This window comes from Condylura cristata, unplaced genomic scaffold, assembly GCF_000260355.1.
Source record: "Condylura cristata isolate star-nosed mole 26May11 unplaced genomic scaffold, ConCri1.0 scaffold00002, whole genome shotgun sequence".
NCBI lineage: Eukaryota > Metazoa > Chordata > Mammalia > Eulipotyphla > Talpidae > Condylura > Condylura cristata.
The window spans coordinates 27849723-27862659 of NW_004567103.1; the positions used below are offsets into that span (position 1 = coordinate 27849723).

General features: G+C 37.7%; 1 protein-coding gene across 1 annotated transcript in view; it reads right to left on the bottom strand.

The window, feature by feature from the left end:
* Nucleotides 1-12937, bottom strand: part of PLCL1 (phospholipase C-like 1) — a 264763-nt gene that overhangs the window by 214828 nt on the left and 36998 nt on the right. The gene's annotated exons all lie outside the window — the stretch shown is intronic.

The window sequence follows — 12937 nt, forward strand, 5'->3', positions numbered from 1 at the left end:
CACTGTACCACCGGTGGTAAAAGTCACAATTGTCTTGAAAAAAGTTTCAGTCTTGATGGTTCTTTGACTGTTCCTTCCTTCACAGGAGTCTTTACCGTAATCATTCAAGAGCAAGTACATGACTGTGTGACACTATCAAGGGTAAGGCCAGATACAGTATTACTACACTCAAAAACTGAATCTACACAAAGTGAGAAAGATATGCATTCAAATAAAAACCAAAATAATCTACATATCCACTCATGGGCCAAAAAGAAAAGACATAAATTCAGGAGCATCAGAGACGTTTATTAATAAGTACCTCTCAGGAATGTATTGTTCTAAAATAATAAGTTCACTAGGTACATTATGGAATGTTCCATAAGGAAGCAACTAGGTATGACAGAAATAACTGAGGCACTTAAATCAGACATTCCTAAATTTAATTCTGGCACCATCATACTAGTTAGTTTATAGGAAATCATTTCAATCATATGAGTCTCAGTTGACTTCTTATATTGTAAATGGAAAAAATAATGTTTATCTCAAAGGCTGTTAAGAACTACAGAGGACATGGGTTAAGGGTGCACTGATTACGCTCAGTGAAATAAGCCACAAGAAAAAAGAAAAATAATGGATGGTATCACTGACAGAATGGATATAAAGGAACCAATAAAGGATCAATAAAAAAATTAGGCCCTCCCTGGTGGCGCAGAGGGTTAATGCACAGCACTGAGAATCTGAGGCCGCTTCCGCATGAGTTCGATTCCCGCCTGCCCCGGAGGTGACCACATGGCGTGGCAGACCTCTCCTGACCGCCCGCTGCTCCCCTCAGCAGTGTATTTCATTGATCTGCCTGTTCTGTTCCTCACTCTGTCTCTGGTGAAGCCTCTCACCACCCCTGAGCCTCTAGCCTGTACCCCAGTTCTGTATGCACAAATAAATAAATCTTTTAAAATAAATAAATAAATAATTAAAAAATCAACAGACACTATAAATCAGAGATATTCTGCAGGGGAGGGGGGAAGAAGGGTCAAATATGGAGAGGGAAGAGCACAAGGGACTACATTGATGGTGCATGGGTGGTTTGGTGGTAGGAGTTTTACAGGAACTACCCCTGAGTGGAGAAAGCAAACATTGTACAAAAATGAACAGTGATATAAAATATAAATAAATTTTAAAAAGAAAAAAAATCACATATAAAATGAAAAAGAATGAATTTTGCATTCTGGAAGTCTTCAATGGGCCCATTAGTGAATAAAACATGAACAATGACTGCTTAGGCACTATGGTATCACACAAGATCAATTCCATTTCTTACCTGTCTCTTGATGAGGCTTCACCTAGTTGAGGTAGCCAGCTAAGCAAAGGTTGATAAGGAAGATGCTACAATAATCAACTCACTTGCCAGTAAAAACAATGTATTTACCTGAGCAAACAACATATGAATCTTGTGTAGTTTGAAGCAATAGTCATAAATTTATTCAAAGATTGCAGTTTTTACTAGTCACAAAAAGTTTAAAAAAACTTCCAGAAGCAGTTACAATAGCTGCACTATACCCATTTCCAGTGAATAGCATTAAATATATATAACGCTGGTCAGACTTTTCAGGCATAAATATCCTTGCCCCTTGTTTTCAATTACCACTTTATACTCTGCTGTAGGACAAATCATTGTCACATTTCAAATATACTGACATACTTATCATATAACCTATGTTTTCCAAAGGGCCATATCAGTCTACATTTCCCATGAACAGCGTGCAAGGAGTCCTTTTTCTCCACACCCTGGCCAGCCTGTGCTGTTGCTGGTTTACTTTTTATATGGGCCATTCGTATGAAACCACAGTATCCACTGTGTTTTTTTATTTGCATTTCCCTGATTATAGTGATGCTAAACACTGATTATTGGCCCTTTGTAGACGCTTCTGCCCATACTTCTGCCCATGTCTTGTATCAGGTTCTTTGTTTTGTATATGAGTTTTTGGCAAATCTTGTATATTAGATGCTTGTCAGATGTATGATATGCAAATATTGTCTCAAGTTCAGTAGGATGTCTTTTTGGTTTAGAGATAGTTTATTTTTCTATACAGAAGCTCTGCAGTTTGACACAGTCTTGCTAGTCAAACTCATCTTTAAATACTTATAACAGGGTCAAGAAGTATTCTTGTAGAAATATAAATACTTGCAACAACTCAAGAAGTATTCATCAATCATAAGCTCTCATCTAAAATAGTAAATGATGTGTCCCCAACACTATACCAAACATTGAAACAGGGACACACGAAAAGTATTAGATCCAGTCATCTTAGCCTCACGAAGAGCTCAATCCAGCAGTAGGAAAACAGGAACATGCCAACACATAAAACTCTGAATATGGCCATAAGAGCAATAGGAACTCAGAGAATAATGAGAGAAATGTGGGCAACATTCATTCCAAGATAAGAGGAGATAAGACTTTAACTAGGTTTTTTTGTTTTTGTTTTTTTTTTAATTTTTCAGTTTTGTTTTTGTTTTTGGGGGGTTTTTTTTTTTAGATTTATTTATTTGTGCATACAGAACTGGGATACAAGCCAGAGGTTCAGGGGCACGGAGAGGATCACCAGAGACAGAGCGGGGAGCAGAACAGGCTGATCGATGAAGTATACTGCTGAGGGGAGCAGCGGGCAGGTCAGGTGAGGTCTGCCTCGCTGTGTGGATCACCTGGGGGGGGTGGGGTTAGAACTGCACTGAAGCAGCTGCAGCTAGTATGCAAGTGTGCTGCGTCCTTACCCGTTGCGCCACCAGGGAGGGCCCTTTAACTGGGATTTAAAAATATATAACTAGGAAACACAGAAAGGAGAAAAAGTATTTCTGTTAAAGGAAAACTAGCATAAGCAAAGGCCTCTAGCAGGACAAGATGGGTCAGAGGTCAGTGAAGAGACTGTCTGAAAGGGAACTGGGACACATATTGGGAAGTTACATGATCTGGCCTCTACCCATCTCTCTGATTCTCTCTCTAATATTTCCTTCCCTCCACTAGACTCTGACCTCACTAGAATGATTTCAAGCCTTTGTGCTTCCCTTTGCAATGCCTGAATTATTTTTCTCTGAATTTCAGCAAGGTTGCCCCTTCTCCTCACTAAGATCTTAGCTCAAATGTCAACCACCCTAACACCTTCTGTCATAAAATTCTGCTTTGTTTTCTTTGTGGCATTTAATTTGATTGGAAATATTCCTAATTGATTGAATCTACCTACACAACAAATGCAGAGATCTCCTTGGCCTTCTTCATTTGCTTATCACCAGTCTCTAAAATAATACCTGGCATGTAAAAAAAAATGTGCAGAGTAGATACTAAAAACAGAATCACAGAAGTAAATGAGGCCAGACTAATAGGGACTTTGACGTGACAGAGAAAGCAGTCAGAGCAGTATCTTAGGAAGGGCAGTATACGAACAGCAAAATATCCACACTTGACAAAATTATCCATGACCTTCAAGAAGTTTGCAAGGTAGACAGTGCCTCTGGTTCCCATTTTACAGCAGGGAAACCTTCAGCCCTACTCTCAAGAGGACCGAATGAAGGTCCAACTTGGATCATACCAAAATCTTTCAGTGGTTAACCACAGAACTGAGGGAGACTTTCCAGCAGAATACTGCACTGGATTTTTTGTTTGGTTGGTTGGTTGGTTTTGTTTTTTTGTTTTTTTAAGATTTATGCATATAGAACTGGTGTACAAGCCAGAGGTGCAGGGTTGATGAGAGGATTGACCAGAGGCAGAGTGGGGTGCAGAACAGGCAGACTGACGGAGTACACTGCTGAAGGTAACAGCGAATAGGTCAGAAGAGATCTACTGCACCATGTGGGTCACCTCCCTGGCCGGGGATCAAAATCGTGAAGTGGCTGCTTCTAGCCTCCTAATGCTGTACTTCAACCCATTGTGCCACCAGGGAAGGCCCTGGATTTTATTCTTAACTTTCTGTCCTTCAATAAGTCACTTAGCTTGCTCTACGATAGATTCTTCAATTACAAAAAAATGTTGTTTGCTATTCATTACCTTGATTCTAGCACCTAATGAGTACTTAAGAGCAAGAATTACAGGGTCTCTAAGCAGTGGGTTCAAGATCCAACTAACTTTCATATAAGATAGCTCCGATGAAGGTGTATTTGGTTTTAAGGGCACTCAATGACGTGGAATAAGTACTGGTGCACTGTGCTTTCACAAGGAAGAATCCAACTCTTACTTTCATTTTTATAACTTTTAAACATGCTGTTGACATATGAATTCACACCATACATATTTATTAAATTTCTACAGAAATTATACTTCACAGAAAGAGTTCATTCTTAAAAATAAAAACAACAAAAGGAATTAATATGAGAGTTATGGCTTTTAATCTTTAGCCCTCTGTTGTCATAATACTCTAACCTTAAATGCCACCCAGAGAGAGAAATAGATCAGGCACTAATCTCTTAGTTTACCTTGTATCTCTAAGTTAATTTAAAACGTAACCAGGGACATGATTGGAGAGCTAAGCCTGAAACTCAAAAAAATAATTCTTCCTGATAGTAAGCACTACCAGGAAATGAAGAAAGAAGCAGAAAGACTTTCCAATGTTATCACAATCTGTAAGTGCTTAAATTATCCTTATCTCTTAAAGAAAAATAATTCAGTCCTCCAAATTCACATGACTAATAATTCACTTGTTGGAGTACTCTGCATAATAAAACAGTACTCTGATATTCACATACATAATTTAATATTAAGTATATAGTTATTACACTATGCAGCTATAAGCCCTGATTTGTCTTGATTTCACTTGGTCTGCAGTGTAATTTTCCTTTTCACTTGCAAAACATCCTCACTTGGACAGCTGACTATATGATCGTCTATTCATGCAGTTGGCTTTGACAATAAAAGGCAGTTTCATGAAACCTTGTAAAGCCCCTAACATTCTTTAATTTAGGCCAATTTGGCAGGATCTAATTCATATCTGATTTGAATTCTGCCAACAGGTAAAATAAATGAGACTATCTATTCTGGTTTTTAAGGTAATACATCAACCGCGTCCAAAATTTCTACAAATACTACTATAGAACAAGTTTCCCAAAGACAAGCAATAATACATCACATGTATCTGTTATCATACTAACCGTCACACACTAGCTTTAAAACAAACCCTTGAAATCTGACTGTAGTTCTGCAGCTACCAGAGGGAGAGAGTGAGGGCAGAGTGTGAAGGGCACAAAAGACTAAGGTGGAGGCCGATAGGTGCCTTGGTGGTGGGGGTGGTAACAGCACCTGAAGGGTGTGATCCTGTACTTCTGTTATAGACAACGTTGTAAGCCAACATTACCTCAATTTTAAAAGATGACCCGGATTTAAAAAATAACAGATAGGGGCAAATAAAGTCAGCTCTTTGTATCCGTGTTTCTGTACCTACTGATCAAAAAACACAATGGTTGTGTCTGTCCAGAGTATGGACAGGCTTATTTCCTGTCATTCTCCCCTGAATAACACAGCAAAACAATTATGTGCAAGCCATTTGTATTGTATTTGCTATTATAATTAATCTAGAGATGATTTAAAGTATATGGGGAGATGGGTGTGGTCTTTGTGTAAGTACTACATCAAGGGACTGGAGCCTTAAAAATTTTGTTGTCCACATGAGATCCTGAAACCAATCTCCAGAAGATATTGAGGGATAATTTCAATTTTCTAGAAAAAATATTTTCCTCTAATATTTCCAACACTGTATTGTATAAATAGCACCAAGTTTCTTCATCATATGCAGTGTCTTCTCTCTATATAGTGGGGGCACTACTATGGCTAAATCATTAGGTAGAAGCTACATAATCATTAACATAGCTTTGAAAAAACTGACCAAGAAGTACAAATTCCACTCCACAACAGAAATCTGCTAACAAAATAACCACACACAAAAAGTGCCTAAAACATCTCTGGCTTACAGCCATCAATTGAAGACATGGAGCTTCTACTCTATGCCAGGAACATGCATGTTACATTTGTAATAAACCTTAAGCTGTGATAGCTCTTTGCCCTACTTCTAGCAGGGCCCCTAACTGTTATTTGAGAGCCACACTTCCCTAACCACAGTCTTTGCAATTGAGATGAGGGATCCCAATTTAGCTCCAGAAAAGAAAAGTTTGCAAAGCATGAGAGAGGACTGAACCAAGGTTTTCCATCCTTCTGGTTACACCAGTTTGTCTGGGGATGGACAGACACGTGACTCACACCAAACCCAGCAGGACTGATCAAAGCTAATCTCAGGGATTTTTTTTTCCAAACACTCTTTTCCAGTGTATTGAAACCTAAGATGGACACCAACACAGATAAAGAGGATACAAAGCTTGGAAAGAGAAAAACTGGGTCCTTATTCCTAATGGGGCATCCAGCTATACCAAAACATTTCCCTATTAACTCTCCCTTTATTATAAATTCTGTCCTTTGCAAAATAAAGAAACTAAAAACAGCTGTACTTCTTATTTCTCTATATGTTTTCACTCATTTCTGTGTATCTGTGAATCTACTCTTATCTCTTCAATAATCATAAAGTCAAGTTAATATTAATAAAAAAACATTTAACATTGTAATGATATAAAAAAAACAAATGTTTCAAACTAATTCTCCAAAGAATTGTTTTTAGTTGTGATGCTGATTATAGTTGTGATGATAGCATTGGATCTAGTCGGCCCTCATCAACACTAAAGGGCTTTTCAAAGTTACAGGTACTATCTAAATCTCTGAAGCATAGCATATAATCATCACTAAATTGATTGATTTAATTCCACAACAAGCACAATTAACTATCACTTAAAGGGGGAAATCTTAGAAGTGCATTTTATTGGATTGATCTAATGCCATGTATATAGCACTAAACTAGAAGAATGTCAGAAGCCTTATTAATGAACACTAAACATAACCTTTTTTTTTTTGTATTTGAAGTTATCAATTCACTTTTATTCCAAAGTGAAGCTTTCTTTAGCAAAATTTTACTTGCTATAAATTAAGGCACTTCGTTTCCTAATAAACCTTTTTATTAAAATGCCAAAAAATTCTAAGCACTTCATTCTTTAAAAGGTAAAACTGGGTTAAAAATTAAATCTCAGGTAAGTGACATGAAGAATCAAAAACTAAATATCAGATACATTGGTGGAAACCTTATGTATGTACAATTTTTCTGTTCTTCCATAAGAAATGAGATGGGAAGAGTAAGAAAAGGAAACTAACATGTATCAGCATCTTCTACTTCAAGAACAGAATCTACAGTAGATTTTTAAAGGTCACAAATGCTTTTCAGTTTATTTTGTGAAGAACTGGACCCCTTATGTCTGATCCACCCTTTATGTCTGATCTGAATTTGTGACTTGTTTTCACAAACAGAATGCTGCACAGTGGGCCTCCCTAATGGCATAGGTGTTAAAGACACAGTGCTATCAAGCTACTGCCAGCCACTACAGCAGAATGCAGCACAATTTCTCGTTAGTATTGTGATGAGTGGCCCCACCTGTAGAATGCAGCACAACTGGTGCCAGGGGAATTGCAGACCTTATAATTTTCACTGTCTCCCTCTTGGAATGTTGTGCCAACTGAAAAGCTCTGAGCTGGCCTATAGGAAAGGCCCAATAGAATAGAAAAATACCACTAACAGCCAGTCTGACAACTGTAGGGAGGCGTTTGAGAGAGGTACCTTAACCAGTCAGTCTCTGCCAAGCCATGAATGACTGCTACCTCAGGAGTAAGCTCCGGGGAGATCAGCAGAATAATATAACTGAGCCCAGGCCAAAGTACTGACCAACGGTATTAGGAGCAAATAGAAGTGTTGTTCCCACCATTAAATTTGGAGAGTATGGGGAGGGATTATTATTTAATGCTTTATATGGTTATCACAGTTCATCTCAGTACAAATATCATGAGATGAAAGAGCACCACTCGCGTTTTGAGGCATGTAGTTCATACCATTTGAGAAGTTCTCTTTAAGGAAAATAGTGTACATAATACAAAATTATAAATACAAAGGACATAAATATATGGCATAATATCCAAAAATGGCAATGGCCACTCAGTACCACCCCCAAAAGGGTATGTTAGAAATCATAATGGAAAGAAGTTTATATGGCATGGGCATACATAATAGCTAGTGCCTTCCAGGGGGTTTCATTCACTAAGCTTCACTTGCTTCCCAGGAAATTCATTTCAACAGTGAACATTACTACTCTGTTTCACATAAAGTAGCTACAGCTCTGAATGGTGTCACTTGTCTAAGGGCACAACTGTAGTGAGCTAAAGATTCAGATTCCTGTTTCCAAATATGCACTCTTTATGCTACTCATTTTTACTTTGTGTCTACACAACGTCAAGTTTTATATTTCAATATTCCCAAATGTACCCCCATAGAAATGCAAGTTCCTCAAAAGAACCTAGCTGGGCATTCCCCATTTCATGTGGTATGCTCAATAGTCCTGTGAAGTGGGGGCAAGAAGGCCTGGCTTCTGGTGCAATTTTCTGATGAGATGAAGAAAATGTGAGATGAATGCCTTCAATCAAGAACCTTCCTGGCTTCCTGCTTTTCAAGATCACCTTTATCTTATGTCAACTTCCTTATAGACAAGTTACGTAGTGCCCAAAATTTTGAGTACAGTTATCTTGCTTCCCTCTGATATGCCCTTCCCATCAACTTTTCTGTTCATTCCCTTCAAGTCTGATATAGTTCCAACAAGTTCATACCTAAACTTACCCATGTAGAAGAAGCCCAAAGTGGAGCCAGATTTTAATAGTATCTACTCCTGTGTTCAGCTCTATCCATCACTGTTTCCAAATGACCTCTATAAAAAACCAGTGAATCATTACTGCCACATGGAAACCAGATTTCTTCTCATTTAATATTTACATAGGATGTTCGTTTGCAATGAATTCCTAGCTTTTCGCCTCATTAAGCTGATCCAATCAGCTGATCATTTGTTTTGCAGTTAAATTTCAAGGTCAGAGTCCTGATCAGCAGTACTGCAGTTTATTCACTTATTCCTATCAGAGAACAAACCTTCTGCATAAGATTTAACCTTGGGAGAAAAATTAAGCTGGTGGGAAAAATAGCTGAAGCTCTCTGCAGAAGCAGGATTCGTAGTGATTTAAAAGCATGCCAAGCAGCCTGGTAAAGTGGAAAGAATGCAGAAAGAAATCAGAGACCTCAACTAGCAACATGCCTTCTCTCTGGGTCTCCATCTGAAACATTTGGTCTGGGTGACCTTTCAGATCCCTTCAACCTTTATAAAACTCTCTGAATATACTCACCTTCTACTTAATCCTTACAAAAGTGATTTTTTTAAGTGTTCAATTCTCAGTAAATATTTTTAAAATTGAGAATTTTCTCAAAGTTAGACCTTGACAAAGCTTCAAACATTTTCATGAAATGGTGGTTTAAACAACATAATAAAGATCATGGAAAATAATGTATATGATAAATCCTACATCACAAATACTGCAAACAACGGCAAAATAATGATGCATTTCATCATTACTATACATTGGTTACAAAAAATGGGTAATAAATCAGCAAAATGTCCTCAAAGGTGGCTTTCATGTCTAATATAAATCACTGAGTTAACTATAAAGCTACAACTTCCAGTTAAAATATTCCAGATTTGAGGCCCTCCCTGGTGGCGCAGCGGGTTAAAGCACTGCACTGAGAAGCTAAAGCCACTTCCGCATGAGTTCGATTCCCGCCTGCCCCGGAGGTGACCACATGGCGTGGCAGACCTCTCCTGACCCGCCCGCTGCTCCCCTCAGCAGTGTACCTCGCCGATCTGCCTGTTCTGCTTCCCACTCTGTCTCTGGTGAATTCTCTCACCCTCCGCATCTCTGGCCTGTACCCCAGTTCTGTATGAATAAATAAATCTTAAAAAAAAAATTGCCTAAAAAAAATATTCCAGATTTGAATTTTAATAAAATTCCAAGTTATCTGAATAAAATGTGGTTTTTGGTTGCTTGCCAAAACCCACTTTTATATCATTTGCAGTTATATATATATAATAAATGAAAATGTTTTGACAATAACATTCTGTTCAAAATAATTGCTTTTATTATTTTCTCACATTCATTCCATACATATGTAACTTTTGATAGTTTTTGAAAAAACATTTTTTAAAATCACTGCAGCAACAGCAAGCCAAGCAGCATAAATCTAAGACCCTATCATGCTAAAGAAGTTCAGCATTATTCTCTTCTAACGTATTTCTTCACTTGTAAATTCACAATACTGCATGCAAAAATGGGAGGGAGTCAAAGGTTTTATCATAGCATCGAGCCCATGAACACATTAATTTATAAACAAAAAGTACATATATGTGATTTCTCTAGGATTGATATAATAAAAAAGCACAATAAAACAAGCAAATAAAAACTTGCCTGTTTTGTTCTTAAAGGTCAATTCAGTAATCACCTTAGCAGATAAAGGCTTATATAATAGGAGAAAATTGATGGTGACCTTTCCTTTTAGATATGGTTGAATTCTGTTTTAGGTCAAAAAGAGACAACCAAACTAAAACAGCTGTTTCTCAACGTTATTGAGTAATGTTCTGAAATGACATATTTTATTGTGCTCAAATGGCACATTTGAACAACTGTTTGAGATAAAGGTTAACCAAGACATTTATCTTTTAATGATTAAAAGAGCAGATGTTGATAATTTAGCCACTGAAATAGTCTTTGGTTCTCCAACCCAGGACTCAGCTGAAGTAGAACAGGTCGTAGTAAGGAAGGCTAGGATACAAAGACTAAATAGTCTCACCCAAATGGGGAGCTGATGGATATCAATGTGTAAGCCTGTGTAAGGCACGCTGCAGAAATAAACAGAGGACTGGGTAACCAAACTCTTGGCATCAGGAAGATGTGGGAGGCAGCAGGCAAAATAAAAACCAACCAACTAGGCTTTTCAAGAGAGGGGTGGAGAGGTCAAGGAGAACAGGCCCAGAATAACTAAGCTACCGGACAAGGTGGAAGGAAGGCAATAATACAGACGTTCAATCACAAGGAACAAAAAAAAGACCCACTATCAGAATCAGACAAGGTCACAGCAAAATCAAACAATGGCTTATTTGCTGTGAATGACCACTCTAAGCTGCTGGCTAAGAGCAGGATTGCTACTAAAGCCTAAAATAAGGTAGCACCCACAAATGGGAATTAAATGGCTTCGACTTAAAAATAAAAATAGCAGAAAATTGGGGAAGACTGCAAAGCTAAAATGAAAAGCAGGGCTTGTTTAGTTGTGGAAACAGAGGCAAGCATTTTGGACAAGAAGAAACTAATGTCAGGTGCCTATCACAAGTAAATATGCAAGGAACAATCTTATTCTCTTAGTTCAATGCTTGGTTTATCAAAATTCTTTCCACATTTTCTTCAAATTAAATTAGGAAATCAATTTACTGACCTGAGTAGTTATAAATTTTATTAAGTTATTTGTTCCCAGGATATCAGCCTAAAGAGGACCTCAGTTACCACAGTGGTATTTATCACAGTTCTGGACAAATTCAGTTATCCAAAAGAATTTTCCAGTGACCATAGGTCTGTCTGAAAAAATTCTATCTTCATCTTAACCCAAGTAGTTGTCAGAAGAATATTTAGCTTAAGCTCTAAACCAAAAAGCAAAGAGGGATAAAGCATGACACTTTATTAATAAAAAAAAAAGTGATGTCATCCAATTGAGTTACTTCTTAATTAACTCAAATAGATCCAGACTGCAAGTAATTTCAGGTCCTTAAATAATTCACAAATATCCACCCTTTCTCTTCACACTAAAGCTCAAAAATAGACTTATCTCTCCCATATTTCAGCAAAAAAAAATTATAGTGTACAAGTCCTAGTACACAAGTATCCTAATATACAAGTGTATATATTATGTGCATATAATGTATATAAACTACATCTTCATATATATGTTAAAATAAATTATGCCAACCAGAGAAGATAATTCAAATTCTTGCATGATACACCTTTTAAGGATTGTAATTCTTAATAAAAGCTGATTCAAAAAGCCTTCTCCCTAGGCACTAACAACACATCAGTATTTAAAAGACTTGCATGCATCTGGGGGTAAGTTAAGTTAAAAATGACCCATCTCCTCCCTTCTGCAAATATCTTAGAGGGGAGACGACGGCAAAGAGAAGCTCCACTTAGCAAGAAACCAAGATAAGCTCAGAACCCCTCACATGACATGGTGCTTCATTTGTTGGGAAAAATTTGCTCCAACCCCATCCTATACTATTGACAGTGCTGGTCATGCCTACTGAGAGAAACATACAGAGCTTATACTTTTGACCGCATTTCAGTTCAGAGTACCGTAGTTCTTCAAAACTATTTTCTGCACGCTTAGGTTGTACCAGGAATTATGCTTAGGGTTATGAGTAAAGAGGTAAATCTGACACAGCATCCACCTTCACAGAATCTCAAGAAGTCACCGGCCAGTGTTCACAAGAGTCACCAAAGTGGAATGTAAAAATTCAGATGTCCAAGTTCAAAGTGGATCTCCAAGGCTTCTAAGTTTTTCTGTTGTGAGTGGTCTTTTAGACCAAAACCCGATAAAATGGTCCAGAAGGAGCTCACTATCAACAGATTCTATGTGTATGTGTGACCACTGAATCCCTAGTATTTCACATATTTCAATATTTCAGTATGCACTGAATCAATCTACAAATTGTTGGACAGAGAGATGAAGATAATAGTCATGAGTTTATGGCAGGTATAATAATAGAGATGTCATAAAAGCAAAAGCAGGGACAAGCAGTGCAGCTTCGGAAGAAGCGAAGTTAACTTCTTGGAGAAGACAGCCCCTGGGTAATAGGATAAGGAGGCAGAAGTTAGGCAAGAGGAAGTGTTACAGAGAGGCAGCAAGAACAGAAACAGATCTGACAAAATAAGTTTTGAGCAGAAACTAAGTTTTATTGCTAAAGTGTCTTGGGG